This window comes from Castor canadensis, chromosome 1 (genome assembly GCF_047511655.1).
Source record: "Castor canadensis chromosome 1, mCasCan1.hap1v2, whole genome shotgun sequence".
Lineage (NCBI taxonomy): Eukaryota > Metazoa > Chordata > Mammalia > Rodentia > Castoridae > Castor > Castor canadensis.
The window spans coordinates 152334102-152346670 of record NC_133386.1 but is presented as its reverse complement, the minus strand read 5'-3'; the positions used below and the strand labels follow the sequence as shown (position 1 = coordinate 152346670).

Sequence of the window (12569 nt, the reverse complement as noted above, 5' to 3'; positions counted from 1 at the left end):
ACTCAAACCCTCTTGTCATGCTTCTGCAGTGAGGTCTCCACAAAACCGCAAAGGACAAGGTCACAAGGTTCTGGACAGATGAACATGGGGATGTTTACAGGAAGGTGAATAAGAACTTATATATCCCAACTCCATGGGATGGAAGATCCTGGGATCCAAACCCTTCCAGATCTAGTTTTAAGTATCTCTTCATCAGAGGAACTCCAACTTGTAATAAGTTGACCAGAAGTTCAGGAGGCCTGGGTGTGTGACTGGTGTCATTAGCGTGGGCCAACTTGGTGCTGAGCCCTGCACCTGTAGGAAGTGTCTGAATTTAATTCAGACCTGTAGGAGATAGTGTCTGAATTTAATTAGAGGATGCCCAGTTAGTGCCCACTACAGAATGAATTGCTTGCTTCCAGGTGTAGAAAAATCCCCACACATCTTGGGATCACAGAAGTGATCCATATTGTGAGTGTAGAGTAAGAGGCTGAGTCTGAGTTGGTTGTTCCTCTATATTCTCAGAGTGCCAGGTCATGAAGGCTTCATAAGCCATATAAAGGAATCTGGACTGACGTGAGAACAAGAGGAGGGAAGACCTGTTGGGAAGCCATGTAGAGATCTGTGAGTGGATTGAGGGCCCTTAAACCAAAGAAAGAGAGCCAGGAACAGACCTCAAGAAGGTAGAAAACCTGAAATCCCACCAAGTTTTATGTCTAAATACATTTTTCTGACAAGATGGCAGACAGCTTTCCTTAGATTCTGAGAATAAGAACCGTGGGACCTCTTATACTGTCACCTGAAAAATTATCCGACACCTATCATGAGTCATACTCAGAAGCAACAAAAACTAAAATTTTCTGTAATTTGAGTGAAAAACAAGAACTCATGTAGAAGCCTGGTTTTCAACAGTCTAATGCTCTATCTGCAAGGCTTCAAGAACTGAATTCAAACTCCTACACAGTAGAGGGCAAGTCTGCCTTCCTCTCTCTGCTCTTGCTTCCACCAAACTGTGCTAGACTGCAGAATTATCATGTGGTCCCCAGTTTAGAACTCTTCACTGGTCCCCCTTGCCAAGCAAGCAAGCAAGCAAGCAAGCTAGCACACATTTCTGTTTGCAGCTGTTAAGAAGATAAAATACATAGTCTTAAACTGACATGGGAGGGCATTTGGATCATGGCTTTGTCAGTTCCATTTCCTGCCCTAACCTATGTACCAGCAACCCAGAGTTTCTTCCTATTCTAGAATCCCAGCCAGTCTCTCCATGCCTCCAACCCACTGTTTATGCTCTCCTCTCTGCCCAGGCTACCCTTCCCTTAGCTTGTGAGATTCAGTTAAAGATAAGCTTTTCCCATGTTCCTCTACTACTAATTGCTATTATTAAGTACCAATGTGTCAGATATGATGCTAAATGCCTGTCCTAGAATCATCTCATTTGATTCACTGAAGGAAGCAGGTACTACTGTTCCCATTTTACAAGAAGGAAGGAACTGAGGTTTAATGAGGCCATACAATAGAGCTAGGCAACCAGGATTCGAACCCAGGTCTCTCAGGCTCTACAGTTGAGCTCTCGGCACCCTATTATGATCTATTATGTGACCCCAACTCCTTCCTTTGTGCTGGAGAAGCCTGTTGTGCATGCCCTTAAGGCATTGTGATAAGTATTATGACAGTTATGATAACTAACACTTAAGCACTTTCTATGTGCCAAAGACTCTTGTGGTTCTTTATAACTTTGATCTCCTCATATCTCAATTTTTCAGACAAAGAAATGGAGGCAGAAGGGTTAAAGCCAGAGTTAACAGAACGAGGATATGGATTTATAGTCACACTGGGGCCCAGTCCGTTTGTCCTCCATCTTAACCAAGAGTCTAGAACATCAAAGTGGGCAACAGTGTTTAAATGGAGCTTCAATGGCAGTTGTTATCATGACAACAGCACTCAAAGCCATGGGCACGGAGATTCTGACCTGAAGTGGAGAGAAAGGATGGAAAAGGTCCCAGGATGAGTCTGGGGGACTGCAATGCTTAGAGCAGTGGGTCTTAGTGAAGGCAATTTTTGCCCCCCAGGGGACATATTACAATGTCTAGGAACATTTTTGATGGTGACATCTGGTGGGTAGGAGGTGCTACTAGAGGCCAAGGGTGTTGTCAAACATTCACAATATACAGGCCAGCCATGGCCACCAGAGTTATCCGGTCCCATACATCAGTAGTACCAAGTTTGAGAACTCAAGATTAAGAGGTTGGGGAGAAAGGAGAAGTGACCAAAGGCTCAGGCAGAGGCAGAAAAAAATAGAACTCGGAAGACATGAGAGGAATGTGCTTACGGGAAGCAGGAGCGGTCTGCCCTCTGTCATGCTGAGAGCATGTGGCAGGAGAGGATAAAGTGTTCAGCAACACAGAGGCCATTGAAGACACCATCAAGAGCCAGTGGAGCTAAATCCAGACTGGTGGGAATTAAGAAGTGGATGGGCAGTGAAAAAGTAGAAAAATGTGTAGGCACAACTCCCTTGATGTGCATGGTTCTGAAGGGGGGGGAAGGAATGAGACAGTGATTAGGGAAGATGGGGAGTCCTAGGATTATTTTTTAAATGATAGAAAATATTAGAGGTACTGCCAGCCTGGACCCCTGGTTAGCTTTCTCAACAGTGTCCTGGTGTTCTTTCCCATTGGCTGGATGTCTGTGCTTTGCCAATTTACTCCCAGATTTGCCAGCTGTATTATTCTGTCTTTCATGGCTATAACAAAATACCTGAGGTTGAGTACTATATAAAGAAAAGCAATTTATTTAGCTTTCAGTTTTAGAGGCCAAAAGTCCAAGATCAGACATTCCTATCTGCTTGGCTTCTTGTGAGAGTCCTCTGACTGCATTACAACATGGAGAAGTGGAACGGTGTTGTGTATGAGGGGCAGTAACACCCATACTCATAAAAGCTAACTTACTCTGCAAAATCAGCAATAATGCCTGAGGCCCTGGGTTCAACACCCAGCACCTCAAAAAAAGGCAGGGGGAGGGAGGAAAAAAAGAAAAATCAGCATTAGTTCCTTCTGAGGGCAATACCTCCATGACCTAAGTATCTTTTTCTAGGCTCCAACTTTTAAAGACCCACCACCTCAGCACTACCACATCAAGCAACCTCTAGGAGACAAACCATATCCAAACCATAGCGTCTGCTCTGGGGAAACACACTGCCTGCTCACTTGGCTCCTGCAACCAGGCTCTTGAGAACTGGAGAAAGTTACAGGTCCATTCTGAAGGTCCCTCCAAGAGTGTTTTCTGAACTGGTACTCTTTGTTGCTAGGTAATCCTTCTGTCCATCTCTCATGGACTCCCTCCCCCTTTCCTTCTGCTCTTGTTCCCAGCCTTTTCCATCTCCTCAGCCTTGTCCCCTCCCTCGAGATCAGGTGGTTTCTGGCTACTAGAAAAACACTTGCTGAGCATGTTTGTGGTCAGGCCCTGATCAGATCAACATGCTTATATGTGTTTCTTAAGAGGCGGTCTGTGAGGTACCTCAACCAGAGCCACAGGGGTGCTTTTAAAAAAATGCTGGGTCCTCAGCCCTCCTTATCCCTTTAGGATACCTGTTTTACAGTCCTGTCTTTCATTATTAATATTTAAGTCAATGTTCAAAGGAGTTTCTCACTGTATCTCCACTGTGGATATACTTTATTTTGGTCTGTTCAATCCCTTCCATTACTCTCTTACCCTTTACACTTTTTCAACAGCTTTCAATACATATCCTTATATTCTCTACCTTCAGAGATGCCTTGTCACTCTCTTTTCCTTTCCATCTTTCCCTAGTTCCATAGAGTAGTTCCAATGTTACATACATGTTCTACATCTGAGTTTGTATATGACCATGCTTGGTTTTGTGTATATGTTTATCTTCCACACATGAGAGAAAACATGTGGCCTTTGTCTTTCTGAGCCTGGCTAACTTCACTTAACATGATGTCCTCCAATTGCATCCATTTACCTTCAAACCACCTATTATTGCTTATGGCTGAGTAAAACTCCATTGTGTATATGTACATTTCTTGATCCATTCATCCATTGTAGGGCATGTGGTTTGTTTCCATAGCTTGGCTATTGTGACCTTTAACTTTTTGAAGAAAGCCAGACATGATAGATAATGTACACAGCCTTGAGTGTAACGTTTTGTATTTAGCTGACTAGAAGTTAGGCTACGTTTATAAAGCTTGCTGGAGCTATACATGTCAGAGGCTTCAGGTGTCCTATTTCTTCTAGTGTCCTTATTTTTGTCTCATCTAGTATCTTTGACTTTCCCTAGAAACTCCTTCTTAAGTGGAGTTTGTGCTTTTTACCTTTTAGTTATAGTCCATTGTTCTTATGCTGGAGCCCTGCTGGTATGGTGGTGAGATGTAGGGAAGGAGAAAGATTCTATAACCCTAGGATTCCATCTCAGTATTTTATTGGGCCAGAGTCCCTGGGTCATGACCTTCAGAAGTGTTTCTCAGTCTTTTTTTTTTTCCTCCTCTAATGTGACACAGGAAGGCTAGAGGGGGCTGGAGTTGGCTAGCTGCCATTCCTCCAGGTCAGATAAAGCACTGGGAAAATAGCTTCTCTTGAGGACAGAACTTGGTTATCCACAACAGTCTCGGTAGATTTCAAACTTATTTTTCCCCTCCTCATGCCTGGAGCAGAGGGATTTTTCCTCAGACTTTTAGGCTCTGACCCAGCTCTCTGGTTTCCTGTGATTGCTCCCTGTCACACAGGTTCCTGCCCTTGTGATATTTTCTCCAAGAGGCCCTCATCAAAGCTGCACTGATGCTATGCACTTGAACCTCCAAAACTAAATTTTCTTTAAAAGCTTCCCAGCCTGGTGTTTCATTATAGTAACAGAAAGTAGACTAAACCATCCTGAGACCTCTCAATTCTCTGATGGATCTAATTATAGTTGTTGATGTTCAGTTTCCTTTGTTATTTTTTTAGTGGAACTGGGCCTTGAACTCATCAGGACCTACACCATGAGCTACTCCACCAGCCCATTTTTTGTGATGGGTTATTTTGAGATAGGGTCTTGCAGACTATTTGCCCAGGCTGGCTTTGAACCATGATCCTCCTGATCTCTGCCTCCTGATTAGCTAGGATTACAGGCTTGAGCCAACAACACCGGGCTACCTCCTGTTTTTTTATGAAGACAGGAGTGATGACTTCTAAGCTCCTCATGTCATAGTGGGAACTGAAAGTCAACATCTAATCTTCACAACTCTGAGTTAGTGTTATTCCAAATGGGCAGGCAAAGAACAGAAGCTGGTTTATGTAGTCAGGGAAAGGTAGAGTGGCCATGCTGACACTAAAATAATAAAATTGAGATTCAACTACAGTCCTATTCTAGGGCCCAGAAAAACAGGTGAACAAGTGAGGCTGTTTTGGAAAGAGACCAGCAGGTGTGCACGTGGTATACATCTGTCCTCACGTCAGTCCATGAGAAGAAGGCCAGAGTATCGGCTGATTAGGGTAAGGGAATGGGTGGGGAGACGGTACCAGAATGTTGTTCTTACCATAGAATCAGTCATTTCATTGTCACAAAAACAAACAAACAAACAAAAAACCCAACTTTCTTAGTCTGATTTTTAAAAGAAGCACACCTAATAATAACATTGACAGCTATTTATTAAATATCTAGTATGTACCAGGCCCTGTTATAAGTGCTGAACAAAGTGCTAGAAAAAACAATGTTCTTATCCTTGTGGAATTCGCACTGCTGTGAGGAGAAATAACTAATAAGAAAGCAAGCACAGAAAATGTCAAGTAATATTAAGTCAAATGAAGAAAACTAAGGTCAGGGAGAAGAGATTAAGAGTGATGTGGGGTATTGTTTTATGTGATCAGAAATGGAGTCTTCAATAAAATGTCTTTTGAGAGAACTGAAAGAAGTGAGGGTACTAGTGAATCTAGAAGATGGTCCCACATAGAGGGAAGAGGAAATACATTTCTTCAGGTACATATCAATGGCAGAGGACACAGGCTCATTGCTCTGCAGATGACTTAAGGATGTGAAGCCAGTGACTGACTATGTTGGATAAAAGATGCCAAATCTTGAAGAACACTGAAATGCTGAACCACATTGGATAATTAGCTTATCAGGGCAAAACCCTAAGGTCTTGAACTTGATTCCAAGGAGGTAGCTGCATAAGAATAGGATTTGCAGGCAGAGTTTAGTAACCAGGTGGCAGATAGATGGGAGCTTCCTCCAGCCAATCCTTTGCTCTCTTAAACATGAGGGACCATGCGACCTCAGTACCAGCTTGGTGTCATGTGGAGAGACAGTATGGGATCCAAGAGGGGAAAGCAAGGAATGAGGTAAAGTCCATATACTCTCCAAATGGAAGCTCTGAGTCAGGCTCTACTCCTGCTTGTTCAGGTGTGAGGAGAAGTGATAGCCTGAAACTAGTCCAGAAACTTGTGACTCGAACCAATGGAATGTCTGTAAGAGCAGGGATTTTTGTCTGTTGTAGTCACAGTTTTGTCTTTAGGGCCTAGAATATGCCTTGTACATAGTAGGCTCATTTATTTGTAAGCAAATAAGTAAAGGTTTTTCTTTATAAGAATGTACATTGCTAAATTAATTATAATAATAAAAAAAATTACCTAAATATCCTACAATGGGTTCAGTAAACGATAATCCAGTTACTGTTTGAACTGAACTCAATTAAAAAAAAAAACAATCATGCTGCCATTAGTGCTTATGAGACTGAAATTAAGACCTATGCTATCAAATAGTTACACCAGGAATAGAGGTACATCACTCTCATTTTAAAGATATACAAGTGTTTTTTTTTTTATCTGTTTTGTTTTTTTAATGGTACTGGGGACTGAACACAGGGCCTCACACATGCTATGTAAGAGCTCTACCACTGAGCTGTATCTCCAGTCTAATTTATTGGTATTTTAAAAAAACTACTTAATAAAAGAGCCAGGCATGGTGGTTCACACCTATAATCCCAACTACTTAGGAGGTGGAGGCAAGAGGATTGTGGTTCAAGGTTAGCCCTGGCAAAAGTTAGCAAGACCCTATCTCAAAAACAAGCTGGGTGTGGAAGAACACATCTTGTAATCCTAGCTACTCAGGGAGTGGAGGGAGAAGGATCGTGGTTCAAGGCCAGCTTGAGCAAAGTTAACTTGAGATGCTATGTGAAAAATAAAAAAAATACAAAAAGGCCTGGGGGCATGGCTCCAGTGGAAAGTAAGTTCAAGACCCTGTGTTCAGTTCCTACTACCACACATACACACAAAAACCTACTTAATAGACACATAATAAAAGTTCTTTTGGCAGTAGAAGTTGTATATTGCTGCTAAACAGTTTTATCATGAATTTGAAAATGATTTCCAGACCCTTAGAAAATAGATGTGGAAACAACGCTAGTTCTCATGCAGGAAAGAATGAGCCAGCAAACAAGTAGGTAGGGCCAGAAATTCCAGCAGCAGTCATCCATCAATTTGGAAAACACTTATCAACTGGCCACTGTGCCAAGCCCTGATGAGGCCAGGGGAACAGAGAGGCGGCTGTGGCCCCGCTTTCCGCCTCTCTGCCAAGTCTCGTAGGAGAATAGAGATTTAACACATCTGGGCAGCTCAGTGCATGGAGAACAAGGACCAAGGGATGTGTGAGTGTTTGACAGCTCAGAGATGGGTCAGGCGCACAGATTCTAAATGGTATGAAAGGAAGACACGGAGGTCAGGAAAGAGATGCTGGCATTTGAATGGCTGGGACCTACAGACAACAGTGATAGAAATCATAAACCTGGTGTGACCCCTGGAACAACCCAGAAAGGATTTAGGGAACCAAGAGGTTGATTTCTGTCTTTGTCCCTCCCACACATTGGCCTCTGGAGCTAAAAGATACAAAATAGAGAAAATGACTATTTACAGACCTCCCACGGTTCAGTCCTTGCTCATTGCCATTTACCAGTTCTGTACCTGGGGTCAAACTTCTAATTCCTCCAGTGCTGCCATGCCTGTACATGGGGATAAGGTGACTACCTCATGGAAGGGGGTCTGATAGAGTGATGCATGTGTTTATGTGATGATTATTTACTGAGCTCCGTGTATGGGGCCCTGCAGCCAGCACCAGCTTTGCTGTTATGGAAGAAACAGACAGCAAATGCTCCTGTGGAACTTCTGGCCAAGAGGGAGAGAATTAAATTACTATATGAAGCAGCAAGAATAGTACGTAGAGAGGACAGGTGTGGCTCTCTCTGTCTACCCATACTCCTGGTGTGAGGCCTTTTGCCAAAAGATCATTTGAACCCCATTTTAGGTGAAGCTTCTACATGAGAGTAGTTCACAAAAATCACTAACAGAGCCTAGTCAGTGACCCAGCAACATATTGAGCAGAGTTTTGGGAGTTTTTAAGCCAGTAATGCTTAAAATTTCATTTTACTTTATAGCCTTCGCAATCACAATGCAATGGAGATAGGATCAGAGAAGCCTGCCTCTCACCCCTCACCTGGTAGAGCTGGACAGCTAGTCAGTTACACCTAACAGGGGATTTGTCCTGCCACTGGGTGGTTGATGGGTGTTAGCATCTACAAAGGAATGGATTTGTGAGTCATTGTACACACAATGTGGAAGTGCACCCAGTTGGGTGCCAGTGGCCACGCCTGTAATCCTAGCTACTCAGGAGGCAGAGATCAGGAGAATTGTGGTTCAAAGCTAGCCCAGGCAAATAGTTCACAAGACCCTATCTCAAAAAAAAAACAAAACCAAAATCACATAGAAGGATTGTGGAGTGGCTCAAGGTGTAGGCCCTGAGTTCAAGCCCCAGTACAGCAAAAAAAAAAAAAAGTGCACCCAGGGCTGCTGTCCCAGAAAGAAGGGGCATTGAACATTGGATTGGGTTCACGTCAGGCACTGTATTGGGAATCTTGCTCACTTTAGAATAAGGAACATGGTTCCGAGAAAGTAAGCAATTTCTTGACCCATCTACGAGAGGCAGAACTTGAGCAATATTTGAGGACTCCAAAATCCCTGCTCTTTCCACACACCAACTGGGCATTTTAAATCGCAAAGCTAACCAAGAGTTGGAAAAGCACACGCACAGGAAATTAATGTGAGTCAACTCCCTGTATAGCTATCCTTATCTCAACCAGCAAAAACCCTTGTTCCTTCCTATTATTGCTTATACTCTCTCTACAACAAAATTAGAAATAAGGGCAAAATAGTTTCTGCTGGGTATCGAGGGGGCAGGGGGGAGAGGAAGGGGGCAGAGTGGGTGGTAAGGGAGGGGGTGGGGGCAGGGGGGAGAAATGAACCAAGCCTTGTATGCACATATGAATAATAAAATAATAAAAAAAAAGAGTTGGAGAAGTATCAAGATGTGGTCTTTTTTGAGTAGGAAGAAAAGCCTAAAAGTAGGGGAAAATGTCAAGATAACCTGTGTGCCTAAATGACCACCTTACATATCCAAATGAGCACCGCACAGAGGCATTCACACACATACATGCGTGTGCATGAGTGCTCAGGAGGAAAGAAACTTTACTTTTCTTTTTTTGGTGGCACTGGGGTTTGAACTCAGGACCTTACACTTGCTAGAGAGGTGCTTTTACTGCTTGAGTCACTCTGCCAGCCTAAGAGAGTAACTTTAGATTAGGTCTATGATTTCATTTATGAAATTAATCGTAAGGAAATACAGATGCAAAGATTTATGTGTTAAGGTATTTGCTGGAGTGTTTAATAAAAGAAAACTAAAACCACTGGTTTTGCCCAATGGCAAATGGTTGGATAAATTATAATCTAACAGAATGACAGAGTATTATAAAGCCATTAAAATCATGTTATGAAATACTTCATTGTGTTAGTGTATGTTCATTGTAGACTGTATTAGGAATAGAATATAATATCCTATAGTATGCTTCATACAGTCTGTGGAAAAATTATAAATATGTTATATAACCATATTATATATTTATATATAAATAATATATAATGTGGAAAGAAACATACCCCAATGTTAAAAGAATGCTTAGATTCTAAAATGAAACATTTTTATTTCTTCTTTATCTTCTTCTAGATCCTTGTGTATTTTCCAGCATAAAACCCAGGTGTGCTCTGTTGTAAGGAGTGACACTTCAGTCTCAATAAGGCGTCTGGTTCCCAGACTCAGGACATGGTTATTTAGAAGGAAAAACTACTTTTCATCTTTTCGGTACCTGGCACTAGAGTCCGGGACTGTGGAAGTCTGAGGACCGGGCCTCCCTCTGAGGCATCCACACTGCCCACTGCTTCTTGCTCTTACAAATGATATCCACGGGCAGTTTTAAGAAGAAAAACTCAGTGTCAAGCAAGAGGCACTAACATCACTTTAAAAGTGTGTCCTTGTGATGGCTCTCTTAGTACCAAAGATCCACAGAAGCCTTTTATACTATGTGAGGCCCTGAGGGAAGGGGCCAGCCTACCATGTCACTTAGTCCCTACTTCACTTATTCATGCACTTTTCCCTGTGCTCTGTGAGCTTCTATATACACTTGTCAAAGAAGATACAGTGAGACATTAAAATGTGCCATGTTTTAAACTATAGGAAGGAAGGAAGGTCTTCATACGTAATCATCCATTTACCTCTAGCAGCTGAGAACTTCAGCCACTATAAGAGACAGCTCCAAGATTTTCACCTTTCTGTGCATATTCTGTGTCCTTCCCACTTTTTGCAAATAGTTATTTTCTTATTTGTACACATGCACCACAGTTATAGCACCTAGCATGATGCAACATAGATCTTTCTCTACAGGTCTTTATGTCACATGTCGAAAACTATAGGATGCCCACAGTGAACAGATGAGGCCATCCACTACCTAAGGAAATAAATATCTAAGTCTGCCTATACCTGTTGTGAAACACCAGTGTTCCTAGCCTACCAAGGTTGGGAAGTCCTGCTGTAGACCCTGACCTCCAAACACCAGGGGCCATGTCTCATATATTTGTCTCCATATGCCCAGAGTCTAGTATACTCTCTTTTGCATAGCTGGCGATTAGTACATTCATTAATTCCTTCCAACAATTTGAGTGCCCATCTACCACACAGTGCTAGTTGTTAGAAATACAATAGTGAAGAAAATAAACATGGTTTTGCAGAATATTAAATAATTCTATCAATAATTATAAAATATAGCAAAAACTCTAGAGGAAAACTACTTGAAATGAACTTAAACATTTTTTTAAATTTCAATACTCATTTACTAGAAAGGTGTCCTCTATAAGGAGAATGAAGGAGAGTGCTTGGGGGGTTCTCTTATGGTGGATTAAGAATCCCATGTCTAATTCCCATGATTGGGGCAGCCCTGCTCCTGGGATGCAGCCTGAGTCGTCACTGGTTTTCTGTAGTCCTGCATCATGGAGGAATTAACTCGGCGATGATGAATTTACAGGCAACTAAAAGGGATTTTGTTGTTGGTGTGTGTTTGATATGCTTCTCTAAATCCCATTTCTCACCTGTGCTTGTGCAGTTGATTATTTGGGTCTAAAGCAGATGACTTTTTCCATCCCTCCCTTAGTTTTCATTTTGCTGGATTCGATCTATCAACCAAGCCTGCTCAAATATTGGGATGCCCACATCAGCAGGTGTAGCCACCGTGACAGGACGCCTGTATTCAGGTGGTTGGAAAAGTGTTCTAAGATTTTTTTTTTTTTGAGGAGATGGGAGCTTATCTTGGCAATATACATCGAAACTACAAAAATGATCATATCCTTTGTATTTGTAATTACAGTTCTGGGAATCTGACCTAGCAAATGAATACCAAATAAGGAGAAAAGTGTCATGCAAGAAACCATTTTTCACTCCGTTGCTTATACTAGTGAATAGTTCAAAAAATCCTAACAAGGGGCATGATTATGTTTAAGCTAATATAATGAGAGCAAATTTTCCTATAAACCCAAAGAGAATTCCTGAGAACAAGTGGGCAATAACATTTTAGTTTTAGAAAAGTATGTCAAACCCCTTTTAAGTTCTAACATGGCTCAGAACCCACCAGATGCTAATAAACATTTATTGTCAAAGGAGAGATTACAAAATAGTTTTAAAATAGGTGGTTGAGAACACAGAAGAATTAGTGAAAAGGTCCTTGTTTGTATGGATTAATGGGGATCTTCTCAGGCAAGGACCCCTTTATTATGAGACTGTCTTTTTTTGACTGGCAGACTGGTACATCAACTAGCTCATGCCCACAGGCTTTCACTTAAAAATAGAGGGGTGTGTTATAAATTAGCAGCCTGAACTTTACTGCAAACACTGCACTTAAAATTCTGGCAATAAATATACGAGTGCCTGCTCTGTGCCGGTATCTTTGATATTGAGGTTGGGAGGAGAGGGGGGAAATAGCAACAAATAAGATGTAAAAATCCCTGTTTTGGGGAGTCTGTGGTTCATTGGAAGGGGGCAGAAAATATACCAGTCAACAAGCGAGACAGGGAGCATGGCAGGGGGCAAAAAATGCAATGGAAAATAATTATGTGAGGGAGAGGAATAAGCTGTCCAACTCAGGGGTCAGGGGGAGGGGAGGTGAAGGTGTCAAACAGGGCAGGCTCCCTTGGCAAGAGACATTGGGCAGAGCCGGAAGGAGGCGGGAGAG

At 42.2% G+C, this 12569-nt stretch overlaps 1 protein-coding gene and 1 long non-coding RNA gene across 3 annotated transcripts in view; one reads left to right on the top strand and one right to left on the bottom strand.

The window, feature by feature from the left end:
• Spon1 (spondin 1) overlaps positions 1 to 12569 on the bottom strand; it is a 282898-nt gene that overhangs the window by 245186 nt on the left and 25143 nt on the right. The gene's annotated exons all lie outside the window — the stretch shown is intronic.
• LOC141410940 (uncharacterized) overlaps positions 1 to 12569 on the top strand; it is an 82207-nt gene that overhangs the window by 67653 nt on the left and 1985 nt on the right. The gene's annotated exons all lie outside the window — the stretch shown is intronic.